This window comes from Bos taurus, chromosome 5 (assembly GCF_002263795.3).
Source record: "Bos taurus isolate L1 Dominette 01449 registration number 42190680 breed Hereford chromosome 5, ARS-UCD2.0, whole genome shotgun sequence".
Lineage (NCBI taxonomy): Eukaryota > Metazoa > Chordata > Mammalia > Artiodactyla > Bovidae > Bos > Bos taurus.
This window is the reverse complement of record NC_037332.1, coordinates 98,729,291-98,736,515: the sequence shown is the minus strand read 5'-3', so window position 1 is coordinate 98,736,515 and position 7,225 is coordinate 98,729,291. Positions and strand designations below refer to the sequence as shown.

Sequence of the window (7,225 nt, the reverse complement as noted above, 5' to 3'; positions counted from 1 at the left end):
AGCCCTTCACCTATGGAATTTGATGCTCTCTTCAGGTAGGTAGTGCCAGGGTTGAATTAATTTCTTGGTGACTCAATTAGAACTGGGTGTCAGAATCAATATATGTATGTTCAAGATTATGCATAGCAACATTGTACGTAACTGCAAAATACCAGAAACAAACCAACATATACACAGACCCTGTTCAATCAAACCTGGTATATTCAGATGATGGAATACTAAAAAGGTGTGAAAGAGAACGAGAAACAATTTCAGAAATGCATGGAATGATTTCTAACGTATTGTAAAGGAAAAGAGTAAGCTGCAAAGTGTCTTTTATGTAAGAAATATGGAAAACGTTAGTATGTGCAAACTTGTTTATTTTTTCAAGAATAAAAATAGGAGAAAGAAAGCAAAATTAATGGAAGTTATTATCTATAGTGGAGAAGGAAATGTCAACTCATTCCAATATTCTTGCCTGGGAAATTCCATGGACAGAGGAGCCTGGAAGGCTATAGTCCACAGGGTCGCAAAGAGTTGGCAACTGCTAAGGGACTGAACACATTTTATCTGTAGGGAGTAATTTACTATGAGATTGATGTTATAAGGGGTGAATGATAATATTCTCAGGATGATTTTTGATTGTGTTTGACTCTTGAAATAATATTGATATTTTAAATTAAAAAATAAAATAAGGACTGGGGAAAAATCCTACAACTGAATAAAATTAAAAAAAAACAACAACCCTCACTTAAAAAAAAAAATGAATGCTATAACCATGCTAAAGGGAAAGAAAGAAAACTAACCAAAACAACTTTGAAACATAGTATTTTGACTGTTATGCCATGATTCAGGCAAACATGAGCTGTAACAAAGTACTGAGCTGTGGTTAATAGTGCCTCCTTCATCCCACCCTTTCTCTCTCCCTCGCTTCCTCCCTCCTTTCTTTCTTCCTCTCTCCCTCTTTCTTTCTTTCTCTCTCCCTCTTTCTTTCTTTCTCTTCTTTACTATATGTGAGTTAACAGGTCTGAAACTACTTTCAGTGTGTCCTGTGTGTGCATGCTCAGTTGTCCAGTTGTGTCTGACTCTGTGCAATCCTACGGACTGTAGCCTGCCAGACTCTTCTGTCCATGGAATTTTTCAGGCAAGAACACTGGAGTGGGTTGCCATTTCCTCCTCCAGGAGATCTTCCTGACCCAGGAATTGAACCCACATCTCTTGTGTCTCCTGCATTGCAGGTGGGTTCTTTACCACTAGAGCCACCTGGGAAGCCCTCAGTGTTTCTTAGGACTGAACAAATGAGTAAATACACTAATAAAAGTGAGAACCATTTTTTCACTACTAAAGACAGGATTTACATCGTGGAAAGATGGAAGCCTGTGATTTTGAAGTGGAATTAGAGATATTAGCATAAATACGCAATGTATTATACATATTGAGAGGAGAGACTGAGAAACAGAACTAAATAAGTTTGTGGAAAGTTTGTGTCCAACCAAATCTTGCTTTTCAAATACCTGGCTACACTAAAAGAAATGAGGAAACCTTGGGGAAAGAGTGAATCCAGGCTGAACGATACAGACTACACAATGAACCTGAAATATTTTTCTGTGTAACAATGTAAAGAAAGATGAGTAGAAGCATGGGGACATGTCAAAATGACACAGGAGCCAACCTGAGTGATTCTTACTGGACAAATCTGGAGGAATGTAGGCATTAATATAAATAAAAAATAGTAATATAATAACAATAATGATAATATTTCTTTGAATATCTTGCTGAAGATACTGCCAAGATATCTCTATCACTACTTCAGAGAAGTCAGGTAAAATGAAGTGAGAAATCTTATTTTAGAGAATTGCTCCATCCATCAACATATTTATAGTAAATACTCTCTAATTCTCTGGAGCTGATGGATTCAGAAAGAAGCAACTGAAAGAGAGGGAAGCTGACTGAGCCATTAGATTTGTGTGGGGGGTTAAAATCTCCTTGAAGAGTGAAATTCAGGATCACTGTGGAAGGTTGTGGTGATGTTCAGTAATACAGTTGAAACCAATGCAAGAAAGTTGTGTAAGTGAAACAGATCTTCAGGGACTTTCTTCACTTGATTCCTTTATTGAAATGTCAGTTTCTCTTAACAGGCCTGTCAAGGAGTTCTGAGAAGTTTCTCTTTTTCCCAGCACTTTAATGACTTCAGTACTCTCAAAGAGGCTTGCTTGAGCTTCCTATTTCCTAGAATTAGGATAAGCAAGTGACCTCAGAGATAGAGGACTGTGGTTGTCATACCAAAAATAAAAAGCAGTTTGTTTTCAGGCACTGTCACACTAGATATTTGTATGGCAGTACCTACAAAATTCAAGATAAAGAGGATGATAAAAGATACCAAGACTTTTATTGCTTTGATATGTGCTTCTGTACTGGGGTCACTGAATCCTGTGGCATTCAATTGCATCCTCCTGTTGTGTCTCCAAAGAGAAGTGAGCAACAAGACACATATAATCAGGTATTGTATAAAAAGGAGAATGACACCAAGATGGAGCCAAATTTGTTTTCCAAAGAGTTCACCTTTATGCATATCCATTGACCAGACTGTGTTTTTATTTTCCTTTTATCATCATTAACAATCTTCACAAAATGTGGAAAAGTAACTAACCATGAAATAAGCAAGCATCCCAAAAGAAGGAAAACAACCATGTTGAGTCTACCCTTCAACCAGAGAAAGATGCAGTGGGAAAAACTAGATATCTTCAGGAAATAGAAGATGCTGAGGCAGGTAGCAAACCAGATACTTGATTGATTCATCACTATCCACAAGTAACCATTATATTCAATTAGGTTCCCAGAGGAATGTACATCTGGAGAGCATAACTTTAAAAATCCATCAGTAACTATTGTCCATATCAGGCAAACTCTGGAAGTTGCTAAGCCAGCGAGAATAAAGCTGATAGTAGAGATCTTCTTGTTTTTCATACCATCAATGCAGCTTATAAATCCAATAAATCCATTCCCTTAAAGTCCCAATATTGACTCACTAACTGCAAGGAGATCCAACCAGTCCATTCTAAAGGAGATCAGCCCTGGGATTTCTTTGGAAGGAATGGTGCTAAAGCTGAAACTCCAGTACTTTGGCCACCTCATGTGAAGAGTTGACTCATTGGAAAAGACTCTGATGCTGGGAGGGATTGGGGGAAAGAGGAGAAGGGGACGACAGAGGATGAGATGGCTGGATGGCATAACTGATTCGATGGACTTGAGTCTCAGTGAACTCCGGGAGTTGGTGATGGACAGGGAGGCCTGGCATGCTGCGATTCATGGGGTCGCAAAGAGTCGGACACGACTGAGCGACTGATCTGATCTGATCTGAACTGGTACAAAAATGAGGAGACTTTCCCTTATACTTAGCATGTTTGCCAATCCCTAATATTGTTTCTGTTCCATCAATTTTAAATTACGTGCTGCAGAATGAGGTATATATTGCTGCTTGATGGTAGAATGAATTTCTTCTCCTTCATTTCATAAAGACTTAAAATGCCCCTGAATTACTGCCTTGGGATGGAATCCAAAACACCTTCACACAGTCCCCTCCAGTTATGTGTATAAAGTTTAGCTAGTCTACTGAATGTGTGACCAGACTAAATGCCTAACCACTATTTGTTAAGATGCAAATAAAAGTTTCTATTTCAGGGATTCTACTTGTCCTCCAGAGTCTATTTTGCATCTGTTACCCTGGATTGTGTAGTAGGAATGCCAAATATATGCATACAGAACACTGAACACAGTACAAACAAAAATTGGACTTGACCTTTTTCAGTGTCAACAGTAACATTGTCATTTATTTTGTGATAATAATGGCAGTTTAGATATATAAAGCAAAAGTAATGCATAGAAGAGACGAATGTATTTAGCCATTGTAGACACAAGCTTCTGCTTTTAAAAATATCAGTAAAACTGATTAGCTTTTAGTCATGCTAACTAAGGAAAAAAGAGGCCAGAAGTGAAAAAAGAGTTATCACAACTCATCCCATGGACGTTTAAGGGAGTATTACAAACAATTCTATGTTTACAAACTTGATAAATTAGATGAAATGTACCAATTATTTGAAAATTACCAATTGCCAAAACTCACACAAGAAGAAATAATAGGTCTAAATCTATTATTAAAACAAAGAACTAATTAATAAACTTCCAAAAGAGAAAGTACCAGGCCCTGGTAGAGTCACTGGTAAATTCTAACAAACATTTAAGAAATATTGTACTAATTATCTTCAATCTCTTTTAGAAAACAGCAGAAGGAATACTTTACAATTTTTTCTAAGGTCAGCCTTACCATAATAAGAAAACCAGACAAAGATATTAGTAGAAAACTATAGACCAATATCTTTCACGACCATAGATGTGAAAATTCTCAACATATATAAGCCAATTAAATCCAAAAATGTATATAAAAAATATATAGCACAAACAATCAGGATTTAGCCTGAATATACAAATTTGGTCCAGCATTTGAAATTTATTTAATGTAACCCATCACATCAACAAATGACAAAGAATCACACAATGTATCAATATATGTAAAAAAAAAAAGCTTCTGACAAAACCCAACATGATAAAAGCTCCCAGTAAACCAGGAATATAGGGAAATATCTTCCACTTGATAAATACTATATGCAACAAACCTAGAGCTAACACTGTGCTTACTGGTGAAATACTCAAAGTGTTTCTACCAGTATCAGGTACAAGGCAAATACATCCTCTGTCAGCACTCCTTTTCAGTATGTACTGGCAATTCTAACTAATATAATGAAACAAGAAAGATAAATAAAAGGTATACAGATTGGATGGAAGAAATAAAGCTATCTTTTTTTGCTGTTGACATGATCATCTATGTAGAAAATCCAAAAGAAGTAACCAAAGAATTTCTAAAACTGGTAAGCAGCTATCACAACATAGCAAGATACAAAGTTAAGATACAAAAGTCAATTGCTTTCTTGTATCAGCAATGAACACATGGAATTGGAAATAAGAAACAATAGCATTTCCACTGCATCCAAAAATTACTTAGGTATAAATATAACAAATGCAAAACCTATATGAGGAAAACTGTAAAACTCTGATAAATGAAAATAAAAAAGAGCTAAATAAATTTAACAACAGCCCATGTTTATAGATAAGACTCAATATTGTCAAAAAGTCAGTAACTCTACACTTGATTTATTGATTCAGTGCAATCCCAAACCTCAGCATGTGATTTTGTTGATACTGACAAACTGATTCTAAAGTTTATATGAAGAGTCAAAACCCAGAATGGCTTACTCGCTATTGAAGGAGAAGAATCAAGTCAGAGAACTCACACTACTTAGGTCAAGACTAAACAAGAGAGTGTGATATTGGCAAAAATAATAAGCAGTTAAATGGAATATGCTTCCTTGGTGGCTCAGAAGGTAAAACATCTGCCTGCAATGTGGGAGACCTAGGTCAATTCCTGGGTCAGGAAGATCCCCTGGAGAAGGAAATGGCAACCCACTCCAGTATTCTTGCCTGGAGAATCCTATGGACAGAGCAGGCTGGTAGGCTACAATCCATGGGGTGGCAAAGAATCGGACATGACTGAATGACTTCACTTAAATGGGACATAATAGAGAGCCTATAAATATAATCAATTGATATTAAATATAATCAATATATATAATCAATTGATATTCAACAAGAGCAAAAGCAATACAATGGAGCACAGGTAGTCTTTTCAATAAATAGTGCTGGAGCAACTGGAGATCCATATGCAAAAAAATGAATTCAGTCACATACCTTACATAATTCACAAACATTAATTTGAAGCACATCATAGACCAAAATGAAACAAATAAAATTATAAAACTCTTAAAAGAAAACATAGAAGAAAACCTAGATGATCTTGGCAATGGCAATGACTTTTAAGATAAAATACCAAAGGCAAAATCTGTGAAAGATGTAATTGATAAGCTTGACTTCATTAAAAAAAAATATTCTGCTCTGCAAAAGATAAAGTCAAGAGAAGGAAAAGACAAGTAACAGACCAGGAGGAAATATTTGCAAAAGACATATCTAATAAATAACTGCTATTCAGAATATAACAAGAATTCATACTACTCAACAAAATGTAGATAAGAAGCTGAACTAATATTTAGGCCAAAGATTTAAATATACTTCACCAAAGAAGATATACAGGTGTCAAATTATGATATTCTGCTTAAAGTGGCTCCCTGATCCATGAATAAAATCCTGACTGATTTCAAAAAACTGAAAAAAGGAGTTGCAATCGTTGGTTTAAAAAAAAAGTTGTCTGTCTCCAGCAGGGCAAGAATAAGAAAGTAGAAAATGACACTTGTCATTGGCAACTATCTTGTAACCCCCAAAGAGAGGAACTCTAGGATGAAGACCCTAAGGTCAACAGAATAGAGAAGCAAACAACCTGAGTCTTTGGTCATGGACTGGAACTGACTCTACCTTAGATGCCTAGGTAAATGAAATAATTAATTCTCTTATAGTTTACACTAGTTTGAGACTAGATTTATTTTCTTAATACCCAAAAGCTTCCTGACTAATATACTCCCCCAAATATTGCTAATATGTACACATTTCCAAGGGTTGATTCATGTTGCATATCATAAGGCACAATGTTTCGTATTACCTTAGGAATATTAACAATTAGTGACTAATTCTTTTTATCTGTGGAAACATCACTCAGTATAAAAGGTTAATATAATTAAGAATATATTAACATTTTCCAATCATTTAACGGTATTTATTAAACCATCAGTTCAGTTCAGTTCAGTCGCTCAGTCGTGTCTAACTCTTTATGACCCCATGAATCGCAGCATGCCAGGCCTCCCTGTCCATCACCAACTCCCAGAGTTCACTCAGACTCACGTGCATCAAGTCGGTGATGCCATCCAGCCATCTCATCCTCTGTTGTCCCCTTTTCCTCCTGCCCACAATCCCTCCCAGCATCAGAGTCTTTTCCAATGAGTCAACTCTTCACATGAGGTGGCCAAAGTACTGGAGTTTCAGCTTTAGCATCATTCCTTCCAAAGAAATCCCAGGGCTGATCTCCTTCAGAATGGACTGCTTGGATCTCCTTGCAGTCCAAGGGACTCTCAAGAGTCTTCTCCAACACCACAGTTCAAAAGCATCAATTCTTTGGTGCTCAGCCTTCTTCACACTCCAACTCTCACATCCATACATGACCACTGGAAAAACCATAGCCTTGACT

At 36.4% G+C, this 7,225-nt stretch overlaps 1 pseudogene; it reads right to left on the bottom strand.

Annotated features, from left to right (window-relative positions):
- Window positions 1-2,073: 2,073 nt before the first annotated feature.
- LOC100138383 (taste receptor type 2 member 10-like) lies at window positions 2,074-3,176 on the bottom strand (annotated as a pseudogene).
- Between the last annotated feature and the right edge of the window lie 4,049 nt (window positions 3,177-7,225).